This window comes from Triturus cristatus, chromosome 8, assembly GCF_964204655.1.
Source record: "Triturus cristatus chromosome 8, aTriCri1.1, whole genome shotgun sequence".
In the NCBI taxonomy this organism is placed as follows: Eukaryota; Metazoa; Chordata; class Amphibia; order Caudata; family Salamandridae; genus Triturus; species Triturus cristatus.
The window spans coordinates 739,818,814-739,845,407 of NC_140591.1; the positions used below are offsets into that span (position 1 = coordinate 739,818,814).

Sequence of the window (26,594 nt, forward strand, 5' to 3'; positions counted from 1 at the left end):
CTGAAGCTTAATGAGAAAGAGTAACAAGTTGTTCATAACAACATAAGAAACACATTGTGCATTTTCTCTCAAATACTCCTTCACTTTGTGCCAATAGAAATACCAAGGTGAATACCTAGGCCACAGATTCAAGCTAAAGATCTTCCTGCTGAATGCAAGACGCAATAAAAACTGCATATCGCTGGACTAAAGCATTCCTTGCATAGCCTCTAACATCATAACATAACTGAGCTGCTAGCAGCAAGCTAACCAATACCTTTCTGAAACGAGAATTACATGTGCTTATCTGCTCAATCAGTGCTCAATCAGGCTCGATCAAGCGAGACTTAGAAAAGGTGGAAAGGGTCCAAGTGGATGCCCCTTCCTTTTTAGGGTGGGTCCTGCTGACTATCATAGGATTGCTTGTAAAAGTGGCCAGGTTCAGAGGAAAAGCTGCCAACACTTCTTAGCGTTCTCTATAGATGCAGCCATTTTCTGTGTCTGTAATTTCGGCCTTTTCCCAGAAGTCTCTATTCTGCCTATGCAAATTAACAAAAGCAGTGCTTATTCCTCACTTGCTCAAATGTCCTTCCTGTCCAGAAAGCTCTGATTAAGCATGCTTATTTTCTTTTTCTGGGATATTTTAAATTGTTTCGCTGTCCAGTCTGTGGCAGTAGAAAGCTGCTTATTATGCCAGGTTTTGATGAATCCCCAAGGTGCAAGTACAGAGGAATATATCAGTCTGTAGGATATGGAACTTTTAGCTAACACATCACAATATGTGATGCTTGCCAAGAAAACACTACATTCTGGAGCGCTGATGATCAGAACATTCTGCTCCTGAAGGATAGAAAAGACAGCTTGATTGAAATAAAGTCTGTTTATATTGACGCTCTCTCTCTCCCTATATATACATACATGCGTACACACACACACACAGGTATGTCATGCATTTCTTCAGATTTGTTTCAACCATTTACCATTTATTGGAGAATCCCTACTTTTCAAGTGACTGCAAATGAAGTCATCTCTGGCACTTTTTGTGCAAAGTAAGAGACACACATGGCACCTTTTGATAATAGTCATCGGTTTCTTTGTTACTGTGTACTTTCAAAGCATGGGGCTTTCACACGTCAGGTAAACCTGATTACCACTACACAACAAAAGCAGATGCAGCTTTCTTATCTATGTCGTGATAGAACAGTTGTGAATTGAGTAGAAGAAGGGCCCTGATGTGATACTTATTACATGCTTCCTGTAAGATAGTCAAACATGCAGGCTAGGAAGGAAGATGCAAATATCAATGTATTAGAAAAACACCTAAAGGCGAGTGATATGCTTTCATTCATGCATGGCTAGGAAAAATCGCCATACTGTTGCAAACATTCTTACACCACCAACTGGAAATAAATGATTCTGACATTAAACGTAAAGGTGACAATGCATTTGTATCATCACCTTGAGAAGGATCATCTTGGAATTGAGCCGAGGGCCTCTGCACTCAAAGCCAGAAACACTCCACTAAAATAAGATTCCTGTTGGTGCCAACAATTCTTCATGTTAATGCTTGTTCTAGGTGAGCAGCGAACCGATTGCAGGGCTCTTTTGAAAGCAAGGTCTGAGAACCAACAGATACATCCACACGCCAATTACTTTAGTGTTTTGAGAGAATTCCCTTTCTTGGAACGAGATTGCATGAAATAATCTTCAGGGCTTGGACAATTCCATGGCAAAACGGCACCTATCAACATTGTAGCCAACACAATATAACAACTGTTTCTGCCCGGTTTCGAACCAGGGACCTTTCGCGTGTGAGGCGAACGTGATAACCACTACACTACAGAATCAGATACCTACAGTTGATTTTTCTGTAATGAAACTGCTCCGAACTGGCTATTCCATGGGCCTCTGGCTTTAGATTTAATTCATGCAACCTGCCCGACATCCCTAGCTGAACGCTCGTACATGCCATGCAAGACCAGATGTTTGGTATTAGCTCAGACTGGGCAGGGCTGAAGCATGAGACTCTAGCAAACAATTATCCACTACTGCAAAGAAAAAATTGATGTTGGCTTTGAAACGCAAACTTCAAAACAACTTGAAAAGAGTACCAAGAAAAGGGCTCGTCCGCGATTTGAACCCGGGACCTCTCGCACCCAAAGCGAGAATCATACCCCTAGACCAACGAGCCCTCAAAATCCTCTTACCTCTCAAAAGCCAATACCGGCTCTAAGCCCGCAATGAAGATCATGCTGGTATCTTTATGATGCTTGGTCTGTGAATACGCATGAAAGTCAGTCTCAACTTACCCTTTCTCAAACGATAGCACTATCATTTACAAGTGTCTCCTTTTATTTCGTCCCAGCTTTGGACACGTCTTACAGGAAGTCAGCCCTTATTTATATATTTCTGCAGTGGCTGAAGCTTAATGAGAAAGAGTAACAAGTTGTTCATAACAACATAAGAAACACATTGTGCATTTTCTCTCAAATACTCCTTCACTTTGTGCCAATAGAAATACCAAGGTGAATACCTAGGCCACAGATTCAAGCTAAAGATCTTCCTGCTGAATGCAAGGCGCAATAAAAACTGCATATCGCTGGACTAAAGCATTCCTTGCATAGCCTCTAACATCATAACATAACTGAGCTGCTAGCAGCAAGCTAACCAATAACTTTCTGAAATGAGAATTACATGTGCTTATCTGCTCAATCAGTGCTCAATTAGGCTCGATCAGGCGAGACTTAGAAAAGGTGGAAAGGGTCCAAGTGGATGCCCCTTCCTTTTTAGGGTGGGTCCTGCTGACTATCATAGGATTGCTTGTAAAAGTGGCCAGGGTCAGAGGAAAAGCTGCCAACACTTCTTAGCGTTCTCTATAGATGCAGCCATTTTCTGTGTCTGTAATTTCGGCCTTTTCCCAGAAGTCTCTATTCTGCCTATGCAAATTAACAAAAGCAGTGCTTATTCCTCACTTGCTCAAATGTCCTTCCTGTCCAGAAAGCTCTGATTAAGCATGCTTATTTTCTTTTTCTGGGATATTTTAAATTGTTTCGCTGTCCAGTCTGTGAGCAGTAGAAAGCTGCTTATCATGCCAGGTTTTGATGAATCCCCAAGGTGCAAGTACAGAGGAATATATCAGTCTGTAGGATATGGAACTTTTAGCTAACACATCACAATATGTGATGCTTGCCAAGAAAACACTACATTCTGGAGCGCTGATGATCAGAACATTCTGCTCCTGAAGGATAGAAAAGACAGCTTGATTGAAATAAAGTCTGTTTATATTGACGCTCTCTCTCTCCCTATATATACATACATGCGTACACACACACACACAGGTATGTCATGCATTTCTTCAGATTTGTTTCAACCATTTACCATTTATTGGAGAATCCCTACTTTTCAAGTGACTGCAAATGAAGTCATCTCTGGCACTTTTTGTGCAAAGTAAGAGACACACATGACACCTTTTTATAAAAGTCATCGGTTTCTTTGTTACTGTGTACTTTCAAAGCATGGGGCTTTCACACGTCAGGTAAACCTGATTACCACTACACAACAAAAGCAGATGCAGCTTTCTTATCTATGTCGTGATAGAACAGTTGTGAATTGAGTAGAAGAAGGGCCCTGATGTGATACTTATTACATGCTTCCTGTAAGATAGTCAAGCATGCAGGCTAGGAAGGAAGATGCAAATATCAATGTATTAGAAAAACACCTAAAGGCGAGTGATATGCTTTCATTCATGCATGGCTAGGAAAAATCGCCATACTGTTGCAAACATTCTTACACCACCAACTGGAAATAAATGATTCTGACATTAAACGTAAAAGTGACAATGCATTTGTATCATCACCTTGAGAAGGATCATCTTCGAATTGAGCCGAGGGCCTCTGCACTCAAAGCCAGAAACACTCCACTAAAATAGGATTCCTGTTGGTGCCAACAATTCTTCATGTTAATGCTTGTTCTAGGTGAGCAGCGAACCGATTGCAGGGCTCTTTTGAAAGCAAGGTCTGAGAACCAACAGATACATCCACACGCCGATTACTTTAGTGTTTTGAGAGAATTCCCTTTCTTGGAACGAGATTGCATGAAATAATCTTCAGGGCTTGGACAATTCCATGGCAAAACGGCACCTATCAACATTGTAGCCAACACAATATAACAACTGTTTCTGCCCGGTTTCGAACCGGGGACCTTTCGCGTGTGAGGCGAACGTGATAACCACTACACTACAGAAACAGATACCTACAGTTGATTTTTCTGTAATGAAACTGCTCCGAACTGGCTATTCCATGGGCCTCTGGCTTTAGATTTAATTCATGCAACCTGCCCGACATCCCTAGCTGAACGCTCGTACATGCCATGCAAGACCAGATGTTTGGTATTAGCTCAGACTGGGCAGGGCTGAAGCATGAGACTCTAGCAAAGAATTATCCACTACTGCAAAGAAAAAATTGATGTTGGCTTTGAAACGCAAACTTCAAAACAACTTGAAAAGAGTACCAAGAAAAGGGCTCGTCCGGGCTTTGAACCCGGGACCTCTCGCACCCAAAGCGAGAATCATACCCCTAGACCAACGAGCCCTCAAAATCCTCTTACCTCTCAAAAGCCAATACCGGCTCTAAGCCCGCAATGAAGATCATGCTGGTATCTTTATGATGCTTGGTCTGTGAATACGCATGAAAGTCAGTCTCAACTTACCCTTTCTCAAACGATAGCACTATCATTTACAAGTGTCTCCTTTTATTTCGTCCCAGCTTTGGACACGTCTTACAGGAAGTCAGCCCTTATTTATATATTTCTGCAGTGGCTGAAGCTTAATGAGAAAGAGTAACAAGTTGTTCATAACAACATAAGAAACACATTGTGCATTTTCTCTCAAATATTCCTTCACTTTGTGCCAATAGAAATACCAAGGTGAATACCTAGGCCACAGATTCAAGCTAAAGATCTTCCTGCTGAATGCAAGGCGCAATAAAAACTGCATATCGCTGGACTAAAGCATTCCTTGCATAGCCTCTAACATCATAACATAACTGAGCTGCTAGCAGCAAGCTAACCAATACCTTTCTGAAATGAGAATTACATGTGCTTATCTGCTCAATCAGTGCTCAATCAGGCTCGATCAGGCGAGACTTAGAAAAGGTGGAAAGGGTCCAAGTGGATGCCCCTTCCTTTTTAGGGTGGGTCCTGCTGACTATCATAGGATTGCTTGTAAAAGTGGCCAGGGTCAGAGGAAAAGCTGCCAACACTTCTTAGCGTTCTCTATAGATGCAGTTATTTTCTGTGTCTGTAATTTCGGCCTTTTCCCAGAAGTCTCTATTCTGCCTATGCAAATTAACAAAAGCAGTGCTTATTCCTCACTTGCTCAAATGTCCTTCCTGTCCAGAAAGCTCTGATTAAGCATGCTTATTTTCTTTTTCTGGGATATTTTAAATTGTTTCGCTGTCCAGTCTGTGAGCAGTAGAAAGCTGCTTATTATGCCAGGTTTTGATGAATCCCCAAGGTGCAAGTACAGAGGAATATATCAGTCTGTAGGATATGGAACTTTTAGCTAACACATCACAATATGTGATGCTTGCCAAGAAAACACTACATTCTGGAGCGCTGATGATCAGAACATTCTGCTCCTGAAGGATAGAAAAGACAGCTTGATTGAAATAAAGTCTGTTTATATTGACGCTCTCTCTCTCCCTATATATACATACATGCGTACACACACACACACAGGTATGTCATGCATTTCTTCAGATTTGTTTCAACCATTTACCATTTATTGGAGAATCCCTACTTTTCAAGTGACTGCAAATGAAGTCATCTCTGGCACTTTTTGTGCAAAGTAAGAGACACACATGACACCTTTTTATAAAAGTCATCGGTTTCTTTGTTACTGTGTACTTTCAAAGCATGGGGCTTTCACACGTCAGGTAAACCTGATTACCACTACACAACAAAAGCAGATGCAGCTTTCTTATCTATGTCGTGATAGAACAGTTGTGAATTGAGTAGAAGAAGGGCCCTGATGTGATACTTATTACATGCTTCCTGTAAGATAGTCAAACATGCAGGCTAGGAAGGAAGATGCAAATATCAATGTATTAGAAAAACACCTAAAGGCGAGTGATATGCTTTCATTCATGCATGGCTAGGAAAAATCGCCCTACTGTTGCAAACATTCTTACACCACCAACTGGAAATAAATGATTCTGACATTAAACGTAAAAGTGACAATGCATTTGTATCATCACCTTGAGAAGGATCATCTTGGAATTGAGCCGAGGGCCTCTGCACTCAAAGCCAGAAAAATTCCACTAAAATAGGATTCCTGTTGGTGCCAACAATTCTTCATGTTAATGCTTGTTCTAGGTGAGCAGCGATCCGATTGCAGGGCTCTTTTGAAAGCAAGGTCAGAGAACCAACAGATACATCCACACGCCGATTACTTTAGTGTTTTGAGAGAATTCCCTTTCTTGGAACGAGATTGCATGAAATAATCTTCAGGGCTTGGACAATTCCATGGCAAAACGGCACCTATCAACATTGTAGCCAACACAATATAACAACTGTTTCTGCCCGGTTTCGAACCGGGGACCTTTCGCGTGTGAGGCGAACGTGATAACCACTACACTACAGAAACAGATACCTACAGTTGATTTTTCTGTAATGAAACTGCTCCGAACTGGCTATTCCATGGGCCTCTGGCTTTAGATTTAATTCATGCAACCTGCCCGACATCCCTAGCTGAACGCTCGTACATGCCATGCAAGACCAGATGTTTGGTATTAGCTCAGACTGGGCAGGGCTGAAGCATGAGACTCTAGCAAAGAATTATCCACTACTGCAAAGAAAAAATTGATGTTGGCTTTGAAACGCAAACTTCAAAACAACTTGAAAAGAGTACCAAGAAAAGGGCTCATCCGGGATTTGAACCCGGGACCTCTCGCACCCAAAGCGAGAATCATACCCCTAGACCAACGAGCCCTCAAAATCCTCTTACCTCTCAAAAGCCAATACCGGATCTAAGCCCGCAATGAAGATCATGCTGGTATCTTTATGATGCTTGGTCTGTGAATACGCATGAAAGTCAGTCTCAACTTACCCTTTCTCAAACTATAGCACTATCATTTACAAGTGTCTCCTTTTATTTCGTCCCAGCTTTGGACACGTCTTACAGGAAGTCAGCCCTTATTTATATATTTCTGCAGTGGCTGAAGCTTAATGAGAAAGAGTAACAAGTTGTTCATAACAACATAAGAAACACATTGTGCATTTTCTCTCAAATACTCCTTCACTTTGTGCCAATAGAAATACCAAGGTGAATACCTAGGCCACAGATTCAAGCTAAAGATCTTCCTGCTGAATGCAAGACGCAATAAAAACTGCATATCGCTGGACTAAAGCATTCCTTGCATAGCCTCTAACATCATAACATACCTGAGCTGCTAGCAGCAAGCTAACCAATACCTTTCTGAAACGAGAATTACATGTGCTTATCTGCTCAATCAGTGCTCAATCAGGCTCGATCAAGCGAGACTTAGAAAAGGTGGAAAGGGTCCAAGTGGATGCCCCTTCCTTTTTAGGGTGGGTCCTGCTGACTATCATAGGATTGCTTGTAAAAGTGGCCAGGTTCAGAGGAAAAGCTGCCAACACTTCTTAGCGTTCTCTATAGATGCAGCCATTTTCTGTGTCTGTAATTTCGGCCTTTTCCCAGAAGTCTCTATTCTGCCTATGCAAATTAACAAAAGCAGTGCTTATTCCTCACTTGCTCAAATGTCCTTCCTGTCCAGAAAGCTCTGATTAAGCATGCTTATTTTCTTTTTCTGGGATATTTTAAATTGTTTCGCTGTCCAGTCTGTGGCAGTAGAAAGCTGCTTATTATGCCAGGTTTTGATGAATCCCCAAGGTGCAAGTACAGAGGAATATATCAGTCTGTAGGATATGGAACTTTTAGCTAACACATCACAATATGTGATGCTTGCCAAGAAAACACTACATTCTGGAGCGCTGATGATCAGAACATTCTGCTCCTGAAGGATAGAAAAGACAGCTTGATTGAAATAAAGTCTGTTTATATTGACGCTCTCTCTCTCCCTATATATACATACATGCGTACACACACACACACAGGTATGTCATGCATTTCTTCAGATTTGTTTCAACCATTTACCATTTATTGGAGAATCCCTACTTTTCAAGTGACTGCAAATGAAGTCATCTCTGGCACTTTTTGTGCAAAGTAAGAGACACACATGGCACCTTTTGATAATAGTCATCGGTTTCTTTGTTACTGTGTACTTTCAAAGCATGGGGCTTTCACACGTCAGGTAAACCTGATTACCACTACACAACAAAAGCAGATGCAGCTTTCTTATCTATGTCGTGATAGAACAGTTGTGAATTGAGTAGAAGAAGGGCCCTGATGTGATACTTATTACATGCAGCCTGTAAGATAGTCAAACATGCAGGCTAGGAAGGAAGATGCAAATATCAATGTATTAGAAAAACACCTAAAGGCGAGTGATATGCTTTCATTCATGCATGGCTAGGAAAAATCGCCATACTGTTGCAAACATTCTTACACCACCAACTGGAAATAAATGATTCTGACATTAAACGTAAAGGTGACAATGCATTTGTATCATCACCTTGAGAAGGATCATCTTGGAATTGAGCCGAGGGCCTCTGCACTCAAAGCCAGAAACACTCCACTAAAATAAGATTCCTGTTGGTGCCAACAATTCTTCATGTTAATGCTTGTTCTAGGTGAGCAGCGAACCGATTGCAGGGCTCTTTTGAAAGCAAGGTCTGAGAACCAACAGATACATCCACACGCCGATTACTTTAGTGTTTTGAGAGAATTCCCTTTCTTGAAACGAGATTGCATGAAATAATCTTCAGGGCTTGGACAATTCCATGGCAAAACGGCACCTATCAACATTGTAGCCAACACAATATAACAACTGTTTCTGCCCGGTTTCGAACCGGGGACCTTTCGCGTGTGAGGCGAACGTGATAACCACTACACTACAGAAACAGATACCTACAGTTGATTTTTCTGTAATGAAACTGCTCCGAACTGGCTATTCCATGGGCCTCTGGCTTTAGATTTAATTCATGCAACCTGCCCGACATCCCTAGCTGAACGCTCGTACATGCCATGCAAGACCAGATGTTTGGTATTAGCTCAGACTGGGCAGGGCTGAAGCATGAGACTCTAGCAAAGAATTATCCACTACTGCAAAGAAAAAATTGATGTTGGCTTTGAAACGCAAACTTCAAAACAACTTGAAAAGAGTACCAAGAAAAGGGCTCGTCCGGGCTTTGAACCCGGGACCTCTCGCACCCAAAGCGAGAATCATACCCCTAGACCAACGAGCCCTCAAAATCCTCTTACCTCTCAAAAGCCAATACCGGCTCTAAGCCCGCAATGAAGATCATGCTGGTATCTTTATGATGCTTGGTCTGTGAATACGCATGAAAGTCAGTCTCAACTTACCCTTTCTCAAACTATAGCACTATCATTTACAAGTGTCTCCTTTTATTTCGTCCCAGCTTTGGACACGTCTTACAGGAAGTCAGCCCTTATTTATATATTTCTGCAGTGGCTGAAGCTTAATGAGAAAGAGTAACAAGTTGTTCATAACAACATAAGAAACACATTGTGCATTTTCTCTCAAATACTCCTTCACTTTGTGCCAATAGAAATACCAAGGTGAATACCTAGGCCACAGATTCAAGCTAAAGATCTTCCTGCTGAATGCAAGACGCAATAAAAACTGCATATCGCTGGACTAAAGCATTCCTTGCATAGCCTCTAACATCATAACATAACTGAGCTGCTAGCAGCAAGCTAACCAATACCTTTCTGAAATGAGAATTACATGTGCTTATCTGCTCAATCAGTGCTCAATCAGGCTCGATCAAGCGAGACTTAGAAAAGGTGGAAAGGGTCCAAGTGGATGCCCCTTCCTTTTTAGGGTGGGTCCTGCTGACTATCATAGGATTGCTTGTAAAAGTGGCCAGGTTCAGAGGAAAAGCTGCCAACACTTCTTAGCGTTCTCTATAGATGCAGCCATTTTCTGTGTCTGTAATTTCGGCCTTTTCCCAGAAGTCTCTATTCTGCCTATGCAAATTAACAAAAGCAGTGCTTATTCCTCACTTGCTCAAATGTCCTTCCTGTCCAGAAAGCTCTGATTAAGCATGCTTATTTTCTTTTTCTGGGATATTTTAAATTGTTTCGCTGTCCAGTCTGTGGCAGTAGAAAGCTGCTTATTATGCCAGGTTTTGATGAATCCCCAAGGTGCAAGTACAGAGGAATATATCAGTCTGTAGGATATGGAACTTTTAGCTAACACATCACAATATGTGATGCTTGCCAAGAAAACACTACATTCTGGAGCGCTGATGATCAGAACATTCTGCTCCTGAAGGATAGAAAAGACAGCTTGATTGAAATAAAGTCTGTTTATATTGACGCTCTCTCTCTCCCTATATATACATACATGCGTACACACACACACACAGGTATGTCATGCATTTCTTCAGATTTGTTTCAACCATTTACCATTTATTGGAGAATCCCTACTTTTCAAGTGACTGCAAATGAAGTCATCTCTGGCACTTTTTGTGCAAAGTAAGAGACATACATGGCACCTTTTGATAATAGTCATCGGTTTCTTTGTTACTGTGTACTTTCAAAGCATGGGGCTTTCACACGTCAGGTAAACCTGATTACCACTACACAACAAAAGCAGATGCAGCTTTCTTATCTATGTCGTGATAGAACAGTTGTGAATTGAGTAGAAGAAGGGCCCTGATGTGATACTTATTACATGCTTCCTGTAAGATAGTCAAACATGCAGGCTAGGAAGGAAGATGCAAATATCAATGTATTAGAAAAACACCTAAAGGCGAGTGATATGCTTTCATTCATGCATGGCTAGGAAAAATCGCCATACTGTTGCAAACATTCTTACACCACCAACTGGAAATAAATGATTCTGACATTAAACGTAAAGGTGACAATGCATTTGTATCATCACCTTGAGAAGGATCATCTTGGAATTGAGCCGAGGGCCTCTGCACTCAAAGCCAGAAACACTCCACTAAAATAAGATTCCTGTTGGTGCCAACAATTCTTCATGTTAATGCTTGTTCTAGGTGAGCAGCGAACCGATTGCAGGGCTCTTTTGAAAGCAAGGTCTGAGAACCAACAGATACATCCACACGCCGATTACTTTAGTGTTTTGAGAGAATTCCCTTTCTTGAAACGAGATTGCATGAAATAATCTTCAGGGCTTGGACAATTCCATGGCAAAACGGCACCTATCAACATTGTAGCCAACACAATATAACAACTGTTTCTGCCCGGTTTCGAACCAGGGACCTTTCGCGTGTGAGGCGAACGTGATAACCACTACACTACAGAATCAGATACCTACAGTTGATTTTTCTGTAATGAAACTGCTCCGAACTGGCTATTCCATGGGCCTCTGGCTTTAGATTTAATTCATGCAACCTGCCCGACATCCCTAGCTGAACGCTCGTACATGCCATGCAAGACCAGATGTTTGGTATTAGCTCAGACTGGGCAGGGCTGAAGCATGAGACTCTAGCAAAGAATTATCCACTACTGCAAAGAAAAAATTGATGTTGGCTTTGAAACGCAAACTTCAAAACAACTTGAAAAGAGTACCAAGAAAAGGGCTCGTCCGCGATTTGAACCCGGGACCTCTCGCACCCAAAGCGAGAATCATACCCCTAGACCAACGAGCCCTCAAAATCCTCTTACCTCTCAAAAGCCAATACCGGCTCTAAGCCCGCAATGAAGATCATGCTGGTATCTTTATGATGCTTGGTCTGTGAATACGCATGAAAGTCAGTCTCAACTTACCCTTTCTCAAACGATAGCACTATCATTTACAAGTGTCTCCTTTTATTTCGTCCCAGCTTTGGACACGTCTTACAGGAAGTCAGCCCTTATTTATATATTTCTGCAGTGGCTGAAGCTTAATGAGAAAGAGTAACAAGTTGTTCATAACAACATAAGAAACACATTGTGCATTTTCTCTCAAATACTCCTTCACTTTGTGCCAATAGAAATACCAAGGTGAATACCTAGGCCACAGATTCAAGCTAAAGATCTTCCTGCTGAATGCAAGGCGCAATAAAAACTGCATATCGCTGGACTAAAGCATTCCTTGCATAGCCTCTAACATCATAACATAACTGAGCTGCTAGCAGCAAGCTAACCAATACCTTTCTGAAATGAGAATTACATGTGCTTATCTGCTCAATCAGTGCTCAATCAGGCGAGACTTAGAAAAGGTGGAAAGGGTCCAAGTGGATGCCCCTTCCTTTTTAGGGTGGGTCCTGCTGACTATCATAGGATTGCTTGTAAAAGTGGCCAGGGTCAGAGGAAAAGCTGGCAACACTTCTTAGCGTTCTCTATAGATGCAGCCATTTTCTGTGTCTGTAATTTCGGCCTTTTCCCAGAAGTCTCTATTCTGCCTATGCAAATTAACAAAAGCAGTGCTTATTCCTCACTTGCTCAAATGTCCTTCCTGTCCAGAAAGCTCTGATTAAGCATGCTTATTTTCTTTTTCTGGGATATTTTAAATTGTTTCGCTGTCCAGTCTGTGAGCAGTAGAAAGCTGCTTATTATGCCAGGTTTTGATGAATCCCCAAGGTGCAAGTACAGAGGAATATATCAGTCTGTAGGATATGGAACTTTTAGCTAACACATCACAATATGTGATGCTTGCCAAGAAAACACTACATTCTGGAGCGCTGATGATCAGAACATTCTGCTCCTGAAGGATAGAAAAGACAGCTTGATTGAAATAAAGTCTGTTTATATTGACGCTCTCTCTCTCCCTATATATACATACATGCGTACACACACACACACAGGTATGTCATGCATTTCTTCAGATTTGTTTCAACCATTTACCATTTATTGGAGAATCCCTACTTTTCAAGTGACTGCAAATGAAGTCATCTCTGGCACTTTTTGTGCAAAGTAAGAGACACACATGACACCTTTTTATAAAAGTCATCGGTTTCTTTGTTACTGTGTACTTTCAAAGCATGGGGCTTTCACACGTCAGGCAAACCTGATTACCACTACACAACAAAAGCAGATGCAGCTTTCTTATCTATGTCGTGATAGAACAGTTGTGAATTGAGTAGAAGAAGGGCCCTGATGTGATACTTATTACATGCAGCCTGTAAGATAGTCAAACATGCAGGCTAGGAAGGAAGATGCAAATATCAATGTATTAGAAAAACACCTAAAGGCGAGTGATATGCTTTCATTCATGCATGGCTAGGAAAAATCGCCATACTGTTGCAAACATTCTTACACCACCAACTGGAAATAAATGATTCTGACATTAAACGTAAAGGTGACAATGCATTTGTATCATCACCTTGAGAAGGATCATCTTGGAATTGAGCCGAGGGCCTCTGCACTCAAAGCCAGAAACACTCCACTAAAATAAGATTCCTGTTGGTGCCAACAATTCTTCATGTTAATGCTTGTTCTAGGTGAGCAGCGAACCGATTGCAGGGCTCTTTTGAAAGCAAGGTCTGAGAACCAACAGATACATCCACACGCCGATTACTTTAGTGTTTTGAGAGAATTCCCTTTCTTGGAACGAGATTGCATGAAATAATCTTCAGGGCTTGGACAATTCCATGGCAAAACGGCACCTATCAACATTGTAGCCAACACAATATAACAACTGTTTCTGCCCGGTTTCGAACCGGGGACCTTTCGCGTGTGAGGCGAACGTGATAACCACTACACTACAGAAACAGATACCTACAGTTGATTTTTCTGTAATGAAACTGCTCCGAACTGGCTATTCCATGGGCCTCTGGCTTTAGATTTAATTCATGCAACCTGCCCGACATCCCTAGCTGAACGCTCGTACATGCCATGCAAGACCAGATGTTTGGTATTAGCTCAGACTGGGCAGGGCTGAAGCATGAGACTCTAGCAAAGAATTATCCACTACTGCAAAGAAAAAATTGATGTTGGCTTTGAAACGCAAACTTCAAAACAACTTGAAAAGAGTACCAAGAAAAGGGCTCGTCCGGGCTTTGAACCCGGGACCTCTCGCACCCAAAGCGAGAATCATACCCCTAGACCAACGAGCCCTCAAAATCCTCTTACCTCTCAAAAGCCAATACCGGCTCTAAGCCCGCAATGAAGATCATGCTGGTATCTTTATGATGCTTGGTCTGTGAATGCGCATGAAAGTCAGTCTCAACTTACCCTTTCTCAAACGATAGCACTATCATTTACAAGTGTCTCCTTTTATTTCGTCCCAGCTTTGGACACGTCTTACAGGAAGTCAGCCCTTATTTATATATTTCTGCAGTGGCTGAAGCTTAATGAGAAAGAGTAACAAGTTGTTCATAACAACATAAGAAACACATTGTGCATTTTCTCTCAAATACTCCTTCACTTTGTGCCAATAGAAATACCAAGGCGAATACCTAGGCCACAGATTCAAGCTAAAGATCTTCCTGCTGAATGCAAGACGCAATAAAAACTGCATATCGCTGGACTAAAGCATTCCTTGCATAGCCTCTAACATCATAACATAACTGAGCTGCTAGCAGCAAGCTAACCAATACCTTTCTGAAATGAGAATTACATGTGCTTATCTGCTCAATCAGTGCTCAATCAGGCTCGATCAAGCGAGACTTAGAAAAGGTGGAAAGGGTCCAAGTGGATGCCCCTTCCTTTTTAGGGTGGGTCCTGCTGACTATCATAGGATTGCTTGTAAAAGTGGCCAGGTTCAGAGGAAAAGCTGCCAACACTTCTTAGCGTTCTCTATAGATGCAGCCATTTTCTGTGTCTGTAATTTCGGCCTTTTCCCAGAAGTCTCTATTCTGCCTATGCAAATTAACAAAAGCAGTGCTTATTCCTCACTTGCTCAAATGTCCTTCCTGTCCAGAAAGCTCTGATTAAGCATGCTTATTTTCTTTTTCTGGGATATTTTAAATTGTTTCGCTGTCCAGTCTGTGGCAGTAGAAAGCTGCTTATTATGCCAGGTTTTGATGAATCCCCAAGGTGCAAGTACAGAGGAATATATCAGTCTGTAGGATATGGAACTTTTAGCTAACACATCACAATATGTGATGCTTGCCAAGAAAACACTACATTCTGGAGCGCTGATGATCAGAACATTCTGCTCCTGAAGGATAGAAAAGACAGCTTGATTGAAATAAAGTCTGTTTATATTGACGCTCTCTCTCTCCCTATATATACATACATGCGTACACACACACACACAGGTATGTCATGCATTTCTTCAGATTTGTTTCAACCATTTACCATTTATTGGAGAATCCCTACTTTTCAAGTGACTGCAAATGAAGTCATCTCTGGCACTTTTTGTGCAAAGTAAGAGACATACATGGCACCTTTTGATAATAGTCATCGGTTTCTTTGTTACTGTGTACTTTCAAAGCATGGGGCTTTCACACGTCAGGTAAACCTGATTACCACTACACAACAAAAGCAGATGCAGCTTTCTTATCTATGTCGTGATAGAACAGTTGTGAATTGAGTAGAAGAAGGGCCCTGATGTGATACTTATTACATGCTTCCTGTAAGATAGTCAAACATGCAGGCTAGGAAGGAAGATGCAAATATCAATGTATTAGAAAAACACCTAAAGGCGAGTGATATGCTTTCATTCATGCATGGCTAGGAAAAATCGCCATACTGTTGCAAACATTCTTACACCACCAACTGGAAATAAATGATTCTGACATTAAACGTAAAGGTGACAATGCATTTGTATCATCACCTTGAGAAGGATCATCTTGGAATTGAGCCGAGGGCCTCTGCACTCAAAGCCAGAAACACTCCACTAAAATAAGATTCCTGTTGGTGCCAACAATTCTTCATGTTAATGCTTGTTCTAGGTGAGCAGCGAACCGATTGCAGGGCTCTTTTGAAAGCAAGGTCTGAGAACCAACAGATACATCCACACGCCGATTACTTTAGTGTTTTGAGAGAATTCCCTTTCTTGAAACGAGATTGCATGAAATAATCTTCAGGGCTTGGACAATTCCATGGCAAAACGGCACCTATCAACATTGTAGCCAACACAATATAACAACTGTTTCTGCCCGGTTTCGAACCAGGGACCTTTCGCGTGTGAGGCGAACGTGATAACCACTACACTACAGAATCAGATACCTACAGTTGATTTTTCTGTAATGAAACTGCTCCGAACTGGCTATTCCATGGGCCTCTGGCTTTAGATTTAATTCATGCAACCTGCCCGACATCCCTAGCTGAACGCTCGTACATGCCATGCAAGACCAGATGTTTGGTATTAGCTCAGACTGGGCAGGGCTGAAGCATGAGACTCTAGCAAAGAATTATCCACTACTGCAAAGAAAAAATTGATGTTGGCTTTGAAACGCAAACTTCAAAACAACTTGAAAAGAGTACCAAGAAAAGGGCTCGTCCGCGATTTGAACCCGGGACCTCTCGCACCCAAAGCGAGAATCATACCCCTAGACCAACGAGCCCTCAAAATCCTCTTACCTCTCAAAAGCCAATACCGGCTCTAAGCCCGCAATGAAGATCATGCTGGTATCTTTATGATGCTTGGTCTGTGAATACGCATGAAAGTCAGTCTCAACTTACCCTTTCTCAAACGATAGCACTATCATTTACAAGTGTCTCCTTTTATTTCGTCCCAGCTTTGGACACGTCTTACAGGAAGTCAGCCCTTATTTATATATTTCTGCAGTGGCTGAAGCTTAATGAGAAAGAGTAACAAGTTGTTCATAACAACATAAGAAACACATTGTGCATTTTCTCTCAAATACTCCTTCACTTTGTGCCAATAGAAATACCAAGGTGAATACCTAGGCCACAGATTCAAGCTAAAGATCTTCCTGCTGAATGCAAGGCGCAATAAAAACTGCATATCGCTGGACTAAAGCATTCCTTGCATAGCCTCTAACATCATAACATAACTGAGCTGCTAGCAGCAAGCTAACCAATACCTTTCTGAAATGAGAATTACATGTGCTTATCTGCTCAATCAGTGCTCAATCAGGCGAGACTTAGAAAAGGTGGAAAGGGTCCAAGTGGATGCCCCTTCCTTTTTAGGGTGGGTCCTGCTGACTATCATAGGATTGCTTGTAAAAGTGGCCAGGGTCAGAGGAAAAGCTGGCAACACTTCTTAGCGTTCTCTATAGATGCAGCCATTTTCTGTGTCTGTAATTTCGGCCTTTTCCCAGAAGTCTCTATTCTGCCTATGCAAATTAACAAAAGCAGTGCTTATTCCTCACTTGCTCAAATGTCCTTCCTGTCCAGAAAGCTCTGATTAAGCATGCTTATTTTCTTTTTCTGGGATATTTTAAATTGTTTCGCTGTCCAGTCTGTGAGCAGTAGAAAGCTGCTTATTATGCCAGGTTTTGATGAATCCCCAAGGTGCAAGTACAGAGGAATATATCAGTCTGTAGGATATGGAACTTTTAGCTAACACATCACAATATGTGATGCTTGCCAAGAAAACACTACATTCTGGAGCGCTGATGATCAGAACATTCTGCTCCTGAAGGATAGAAAAGACAGCTTGATTGAAATAAAGTCTGTTTATATTGACGCTCTCTCTCTCCCTATATATACATACATGCGTACACACACACACACAGGTATGTCATGCATTTCTTCAGATTTGTTTCAACCATTTACCATTTATTGGAGAATCCCTACTTTTCAAGTGACTGCAAATGAAGTCATCTCTGGCACTTTTTGTGCAAAGTAAGAGACATACATGGCACCTTTTGATAATAGTCATCGGTTTCTTTGTTACTGTGTACTTTCAAAGCATGGGGCTTTCACACGTCAGGTAAACCTGATTACCACTACACAACAAAAGCAGATGCAGCTTTCTTATCTATGTCGTGATAGAACAGTTGTGAATTGAGTAGAAGAAGGGCCCTGATGTGATACTTATTACATGCTTCCTGTAAGATAGTCAAACATGCAGGCTAGGAAGGAAGATGCAAATATCAATGTATTAGAAAAACACCTAAAGGCGAGTGATATGCTTTCATTCATGCATGGCTAGGAAAAATCGCCATACTGTTGCAAACATTCTTACACCACCAACTGGAAATAAATGATTCTGACATTAAACGTAAAGGTGACAATGCATTTGTATCATCACCTTGAGAAGGATCATCTTGGAATTGAGCCGAGGGCCTCTGCACTCAAAGCCAGAAACACTCCACTAAAATAAGATTCCTGTTGGTGCCAACAATTCTTCATGTTAATGCTTGTTCTAGGTGAGCAGCGAACCGATTGCAGGGCTCTTTTGAAAGCAAGGTCTGAGAACCAACAGATACATCCACACGCCGATTACTTTAGTGTTTTGAGAGAATTCCCTTTCTTGAAACGAGATTGCATGAAATAATCTTCAGGGCTTGGACAATTCCATGGCAAAACGGCACCTATCAACATTGTAGCCAACACAATATAACAACTGTTTCTGCCCGGTTTCGAACCAGGGACCTTTCGCGTGTGAGGCGAACGTGATAACCACTACACTACAGAATCAGATACCTACAGTTGATTTTTCTGTAATGAAACTGCTCCGAACTGGCTATTCCATGGGCCTCTGGCTTTAGATTTAATTCATGCAACCTGCCCGACATCCCTAGCTGAACGCTCGTACATGCCATGCAAGACCAGATGTTTGGTATTAGCTCAGACTGGGCAGGGCTGAAGCATGAGACTCTAGCAAAGAATTATCCACTACTGCAAAGAAAAAATTGATGTTGGCTTTGAAACGCAAACTTCAAAACAACTTGAAAAGAGTACCAAGAAAAGGGCTCGTCCGCGATTTGAACCCGGGACCTCTCGCACCCAAAGCGAGAATCATACCCCTAGACCAACGAGCCCTCAAAATCCTCTTACCTCTCAAAAGCCAATACCGGCTCTAAGCCCGCAATGAAGATCATGCTGGTATCTTTATGATGCTTGGTCTGTGAATACGCATGAAAGTCAGTCTCAACTTACCCTTTCTCAAACGATAGCACTATCATTTACAAGTGTCTCCTTTTATTTCGTCCCAGCTTTGGACACGTCTTACAGGAAGTCAGCCCTTATTTATATATTTCTGCAGTGGCTGAAGCTTAATGAGAAAGAGTAACAAGTTGTTCATAACAACATAAGAAACACATTGTGCATTTTCTCTCAAATACTCCTTCACTTTGTGCCAATAGAAATACCAAGGTGAATACCTAGGCCACAGATTCAAGCTAAAGATCTTCCTGCTGAATGCAAGGCGCAATAAAAACTGCATATCGCTGGACTAAAGCATTCCTTGCATAGCCTCTAACATCATAACATAACTGAGCTGCTAGCAGCAAGCTAACCAATACCTTTCTGAAATGAGAATTACATGTGCTTATCTGCTCAATCAGTGCTCAATCAGGCGAGACTTAGAAAAGGTGGAAAGGGTCCAAGTGGATGCCCCTTCCTTTTTAGGGTGGGTCCTGCTGACTATCATAGGATTGCTTGTAAAAGTGGCCAGGGTCAGAGGAAAAGCTGGCAACACTTCTTAGCGTTCTCTATAGATGCAGCCATTTTCTGTGTCTGTAATTTCGGCCTTTTCCCAGAAGTCTCTATTCTGCCTATGCAAATTAACAAAAGCAGTGCTTATTCCTCACTTGCTCAAATGTCCTTCCTGTCCAGAAAGCTCTGATTAAGCATGCTTATTTTCTTTTTCTGGGATATTTTAAATTGTTTCGCTGTCCAGTCTGTGAGCAGTAGAAAGCTGCTTATTATGCCAGGTTTTGATGAATCCCCAAGGTGCAAGTACAGAGGAATATATCAGTCTGTAGGATATGGAACTTTTAGCTAACACATCACAATATGTGATGCTTGCCAAGAAAACACTACATTCTGGAGCGCTGATGATCAGAACATTCTGCTCCTGAAGGATAGAAAAGACAGCTTGATTGAAATAAAGTCTGTTTATATTGACGCTCTCTCTCTCCCTATATATACATACATGCGTACACACACACACACAGGTATGTCATGCATTTCTTCAGATTTGTTTCAACCATTTACCATTTATTGGAGAATCCCTACTTTTCAAGTGACTGCAAATGAAGTCATCTCTGGCACTTTTTGTGCAAAGTAAGAGACACACATGACACCTTTTTATAAAAGTCATCGGTTTCTTTGTTACTGTGTACTTTCAAAGCATGGGGCTTTCACACGTCAGGCAAACCTGATTACCACTACACAACAAAAGCAGATGCAGCTTTCTTATCTATGTCGTGATAGAACAGTTGTGAATTGAGTAGAAGAAGGGCCCTGATGTGATACTTATTACATGCAGCCTGTAAGATAGTCAAACATGCAGGCTAGGAAGGAAGATGCAAATATCAATGTATTAGAAAAACACCTAAAGGCGAGTGATATGCTTTCATTCATGCATGGCTAGGAAAAATCGCCATACTGTTGCAAACATTCTTACACCACCAACTGGAAATAAATGATTCTGACATTAAACGTAAAGGTGACAATGCATTTGTATCATCACCTTGAGAAGGATCATCTTGGAATTGAGCCGAGGGCCTCTGCACTCAAAGCCAGAAACACTCCACTAAAATAAGATTCCTGTTGGTGCCAACAATTCTTCATGTTAATGCTTGTTCTAGGTGAGCAGCGAACCGATTGCAGGGCTCTTTTGAAAGCAAGGTCTGAGAACCAACAGATACATCCACACGCCGATTACTTTAGTGTTTTGAGAGAATTCCCTTTCTTGGAACGAGATTGCATGAAATAATCTTCAGGGCTTGGACAATTCCATGGCAAAACGGCACCTATCAACATTGTAGCCAACACAATATAACAACTGTTTCTGCCCGGTTTCGAACCGGGGACCTTTCGCGTGTGAGGCGAACGTGATAACCACTACACTACAGAAACAGATACCTACAGTTGATTTTTCTGTAATGAAACTGCTCCGAACTGGCTATTCCATGGGCCTCTGGCTTTAGATTTAATTCATGCAACCTGCCCGACATCCCTAGCTGAACGCTCGTACATGCCATGCAAGACCAGATGTTTGGTATTAGCTCAGACTGGGCAGGGCTGAAGCATGAGACTCTAGCAAAGAATTATCCACTACTGCAAAGAAAAAATTGATGTTGGCTTTGAAACGCAAACTTCAAAACAACTTGAAAAGAGTACCAAGAAAAGGGCTCGTCCGGGCTTTGAACCCGGGACCTCTCGCACCCAAAGCGAGAATCATACCCCTAGACCAACGAGCCCTCAAAATCCTCTTACCTCTCAAAAGCCAATACCGGCTCTAAGCCCGCAATGAAGATCATGCTGGTATCTTTATGATGCTTGGTCTGTGAATGCGCATGAAAGTCAGTCTCAACTTACCCTTTCTCAAACGATAGCACTATCATTTACAAGTGTCTCCTTTTATTTCGTCCCAGCTTTGGACACGTCTTACAGGAAGTCAGCCCTTATTTATATATTTCTGCAGTGGCTGAAGCTTAATGAGAAAGAGTAACAAGTTGTTCATAACAACATAAGAAACACATTGTGCATTTTCTCTCAAATACTCCTTCACTTTGTGCCAATAGAAATACCAAGGCGAATACCTAGGCCACAGATTCAAGCTAAAGATCTTCCTGCTGAATGCAAGACGCAATAAAAACTGCATATCGCTGGACTAAAGCATTCCTTGCATAGCCTCTAACATCATAACATAACTGAGCTGCTAGCAGCAAGCTAACCAATACCTTTCTGAAATGAGAATTACATGTGCTTATCTGCTCAATCAGTGCTCAATCAGGCTCGATCAAGCGAGACTTAGAAAAGGTGGAAAGGGTCCAAGTGGATGCCCCTTCCTTTTTAGGGTGGGTCCTGCTGACTATCATAGGATTGCTTGTAAAAGTGGCCAGGTTCAGAGGAAAAGCTGCCAACACTTCTTAGCGTTCTCTATAGATGCAGCCATTTTCTGTGTCTGTAATTTCGGCCTTTTCCCAGAAGTCTCTATTCTGCCTATGCAAATTAACAAAAGCAGTGCTTATTCCTCACTTGCTCAAATGTCCTTCCTGTCCAGAAAGCTCTGATTAAGCATGCTTATTTTCTTTTTCTGGGATATTTTAAATTGTTTCGCTGTCCAGTCTGTGGCAGTAGAAAGCTGCTTATTATGCCAGGTTTTGATGAATCCCCAAGGTGCAAGTACAGAGGAATATATCAGTCTGTAGGATATGGAACTTTTAGCTAACACATCACAATATGTGATGCTTGCCAAGAAAACACTACATTCTGGAGCGCTGATGATCAGAACATTCTGCTCCTGAAGGATAGAAAAGACAGCTTGATTGAAATAAAGTCTGTTTATATTGACGCTCTCTCTCTCCCTATATATACATACATGCGTACACACACACACACAGGTATGTCATGCATTTCTTCAGATTTGTTTCAACCATTTACCATTTATTGGAGAATCCCTACTTTTCAAGTGACTGCAAATGAAGTCATCTCTGGCACTTTTTGTGCAAAGTAAGAGACATACATGGCACCTTTTGATAATAGTCATCGGTTTCTTTGTTACTGTGTACTTTCAAAGCATGGGGCTTTCACACGTCAGGTAAACCTGATTACCACTACACAACAAAAGCAGATGCAGCTTTCTTATCTATGTCGTGATAGAACAGTTGTGAATTGAGTAGAAGAAGGGCCCTGATGTGATACTTATTACATGCTTCCTGTAAGATAGTCAAACATGCAGGCTAGGAAGGAAGATGCAAATATCAATGTATTAGAAAAACACCTAAAGGCGAGTGATATGCTTTCATTCATGCATGGCTAGGAAAAATCGCCATACTGTTGCAAACATTCTTACACCACCAACTGGAAATAAATGATTCTGACATTAAACGTAAAGGTGACAATGCATTTGTATCATCACCTTGAGAAGGATCATCTTGGAATTGAGCCGAGGGCCTCTGCACTCAAAGCCAGAAACACTCCACTAAAATAAGATTCCTGTTGGTGCCAACAATTCTTCATGTTAATGCTTGTTCTAGGTGAGCAGCGAACCGATTGCAGGGCTCTTTTGAAAGCAAGGTCTGAGAACCAACAGATACATCCACACGCCGATTACTTTAGTGTTTTGAGAGAATTCCCTTTCTTGAAACGAGATTGCATGAAATAATCTTCAGGGCTTGGACAATTCCATGGCAAAACGGCACCTATCAACATTGTAGCCAACACAATATAACAACTGTTTCTGCCCGGTTTCGAACCAGGGACCTTTCGCGTGTGAGGCGAACGTGATAACCACTACACTACAGAATCAGATACCTACAGTTGATTTTTCTGTAATGAAACTGCTCCGAACTGGCTATTCCATGGGCCTCTGGCTTTAGATTTAATTCATGCAACCTGCCCGACATCCCTAGCTGAACGCTCGTACATGCCATGCAAGACCAGATGTTTGGTATTAGCTCAGACTGGGCAGGGCTGAAGCATGAGACTCTAGCAAAGAATTATCCACTACTGCAAAGAAAAAATTGATGTTGGCTTTGAAACGCAAACTTCAAAACAACTTGAAAAGAGTACCAAGAAAAGGGCTCGTCCGCGATTTGAACCCGGGACCTCTCGCACCCAAAGCGAGAATCATACCCCTAGACCAACGAGCCCTCAAAATCCTCTTACCTCTCAAAAGCCAATACCGGCTCTAAGCCCGCAATGAAGATCATGCTGGTATCTTTATGATGCTTGGTCTGTGAATACGCATGAAAGTCAGTCTCAACTTACCCTTTCTCAAACGATAGCACTATCATTTACAAGTGTCTCCTTTTATTTCGTCCCAGCTTTGGACACGTCTTACAGGAAGTCAGCCCTTATTTATATATTTCTGCAGTGGCTGAAGCTTAATGAGAAAGAGTAACAAGTTGTTCATAACAACATAAGAAACACATTGTGCATTTTCTCTCAAATACTCCTTCACTTTGTGCCAATAGAAATACCAAGGTGAATACCTAGGCCACAGATTCAAGCTAAAGATCTTCCTGCTGAATGCAAGGCGCAATAAAAACTGCATATCGCTGGACTAAAGCATTCCTTGCATAGCCTCTAACATCATAACATAACTGAGCTGCTAGCAGCAAGCTAACCAATACCTTTCTGAAATGAGAATTACATGTGCTTATCTGCTCAATCAGTGCTCAATCAGGCGAGACTTAGAAAAGGTGGAAAGGGTCCAAGTGGATGCCCCTTCCTTTTTAGGGTGGGTCCTGCTGACTATCATAGGATTGCTTGTAAAAGTGGCCAGGGTCAGAGGAAAAGCTGGCAACACTTCTTAGCGTTCTCTATAGATGCAGCCATTTTCTGTGTCTGTAATTTCGGCCTTTTCCCAGAAGTCTCTATTCTGCCTATGCAAATTAACAAAAGCAGTGCTTATTCCTCACTTGCTCAAATGTCCTTCCTGTCCAGAAAGCTCTGATTAAGCATGCTTATTTTCTTTTTCTGGGATATTTTAAATTGTTTCGCTGTCCAGTCTGTGAGCAGTAGAAAGCTGCTTATTATGCCAGGTTTTGATGAATCCCCAAGGTGCAAGTACAGAGGAATATATCAGTCTGTAGGATATGGAACTTTTAGCTAACACATCACAATATGTGATGCTTGCCAAGAAAACACTACATTCTGGAGCGCTGATGATCAGAACATTCTGCTCCTGAAGGATAGAAAAGACAGCTTGATTGAAATAAAGTCTGTTTATATTGACGCTCTCTCTCTCCCTATATATACATACATGCGTACACACACACACACAGGTATGTCATGCATTTCTTCAGATTTGTTTCAACCATTTACCATTTATTGGAGAATCCCTACTTTTCAAGTGACTGCAAATGAAGTCATCTCTGGCACTTTTTGTGCAAAGTAAGAGACACACATGACACCTTTTTATAAAAGTCATCGGTTTCTTTGTTACTGTGTACTTTCAAAGCATGGGGCTTTCACACGTCAGGCAAACCTGATTACCACTACACAACAAAAGCAGATGCAGCTTTCTTATCTATGTCGTGATAGAACAGTTGTGAATTGAGTAGAAGAAGGGCCCTGATGTGATACTTATTACATGCAGCCTGTAAGATAGTCAAACATGCAGGCTAGGAAGGAAGATGCAAATATCAATGTATTAGAAAAACACCTAAAGGCGAGTGATATGCTTTCATTCATGCATGGCTAGGAAAAATCGCCATACTGTTGCAAACATTCTTACACCACCAACTGGAAATAAATGATTCTGACATTAAACGTAAAGGTGACAATGCATTTGTATCATCACCTTGAGAAGGATCATCTTGGAATTGAGCCGAGGGCCTCTGCACTCAAAGCCAGAAACACTCCACTAAAATAAGATTCCTGTTGGTGCCAACAATTCTTCATGTTAATGCTTGTTCTAGGTGAGCAGCGAACCGATTGCAGGGCTCTTTTGAAAGCAAGGTCTGAGAACCAACAGATACATCCACACGCCGATTACTTTAGTGTTTTGAGAGAATTCCCTTTCTTGGAACGAGATTGCATGAAATAATCTTCAGGGCTTGGACAATTCCATGGCAAAACGGCACCTATCAACATTGTAGCCAACACAATATAACAACTGTTTCTGCCCGGTTTCGAACCGGGGACCTTTCGCGTGTGAGGCGAACGTGATAACCACTACACTACAGAAACAGATACCTACAGTTGATTTTTCTGTAATGAAACTGCTCCGAACTGGCTATTCCATGGGCCTCTGGCTTTAGATTTAATTCATGCAACCTGCCCGACATCCCTAGCTGAACGCTCGTACATGCCATGCAAGACCAGATGTTTGGTATTAGCTCAGACTGGGCAGGGCTGAAGCATGAGACTCTAGCAAAGAATTATCCACTACTGCAAAGAAAAAATTGATGTTGGCTTTGAAACGCAAACTTCAAAACAACTTGAAAAGAGTACCAAGAAAAGGGCTCGTCCGGGCTTTGAACCCGGGACCTCTCGCACCCAAAGCGAGAATCATACCCCTAGACCAACGAGCCCTCAAAATCCTCTTACCTCTCAAAAGCCAATACCGGCTCTAAGCCCGCAATGAAGATCATGCTGGTATCTTTATGATGCTTGGTCTGTGAATGCGCATGAAAGTCAGTCTCAACTTACCCTTTCTCAAACGATAGCACTATCATTTACAAGTGTCTCCTTTTATTTCGTCCCAGCTTTGGACACGTCTTACAGGAAGTCAGCCCTTATTTATATATTTCTGCAGTGGCTGAAGCTTAATGAGAAAGAGTAACAAGTTGTTCATAACAACATAAGAAACACATTGTGCATTTTCTCTCAAATACTCCTTCACTTTGTGCCAATAGAAATACCAAGGTGAATACCTAGGCCACAGATTCAAGCTAAAGATCTTCCTGCTGAATGCAAGGCGCAATAAAAACTGCATATCGCTGGACTAAAGCATTCCTTGCATAGCCTCTAACATCATAACATAACTGAGCTGCTAGCAGCAAGCTAACCAATACCTTTC

The 26,594-nt window shown here is 41.7% G+C and overlaps 6 non-coding genes across 6 annotated transcripts; all 6 read right to left on the minus strand.

Annotated features, from left to right (window-relative positions):
• Positions 1–4,151: 4,151 nt before the first annotated feature.
• Positions 4,152–4,224, minus strand: TRNAV-CAC (transfer RNA valine (anticodon CAC)). The gene has a single exon. It is a non-coding gene; the product is annotated as a tRNA-Val (tRNA).
• A 2,325-nt stretch (positions 4,225–6,549) lies between these two features.
• On the minus strand, positions 6,550–6,622 carry TRNAV-CAC (transfer RNA valine (anticodon CAC)). Its single transcript has one exon. It is a non-coding gene; the product is annotated as a tRNA-Val (tRNA).
• Positions 6,623–8,946: 2,324 nt separating this feature from the next.
• On the minus strand, positions 8,947–9,019 carry TRNAV-CAC (transfer RNA valine (anticodon CAC)). Its single transcript has one exon. It is a non-coding gene; the product is annotated as a tRNA-Val (tRNA).
• A 4,712-nt stretch (positions 9,020–13,731) lies between these two features.
• On the minus strand, positions 13,732–13,804 carry TRNAV-CAC (transfer RNA valine (anticodon CAC)). Its single transcript has one exon. It is a non-coding gene; the product is annotated as a tRNA-Val (tRNA).
• Positions 13,805–20,904: 7,100 nt separating this feature from the next.
• Positions 20,905–20,977, minus strand: TRNAV-CAC (transfer RNA valine (anticodon CAC)). The gene has a single exon. It is a non-coding gene; the product is annotated as a tRNA-Val (tRNA).
• Positions 20,978–25,689: 4,712 nt separating this feature from the next.
• TRNAV-CAC (transfer RNA valine (anticodon CAC)) lies at positions 25,690–25,762 on the minus strand. Its single transcript has one exon. It is a non-coding gene; the product is annotated as a tRNA-Val (tRNA).
• Between the last annotated feature and the right edge of the window lie 832 nt (positions 25,763–26,594).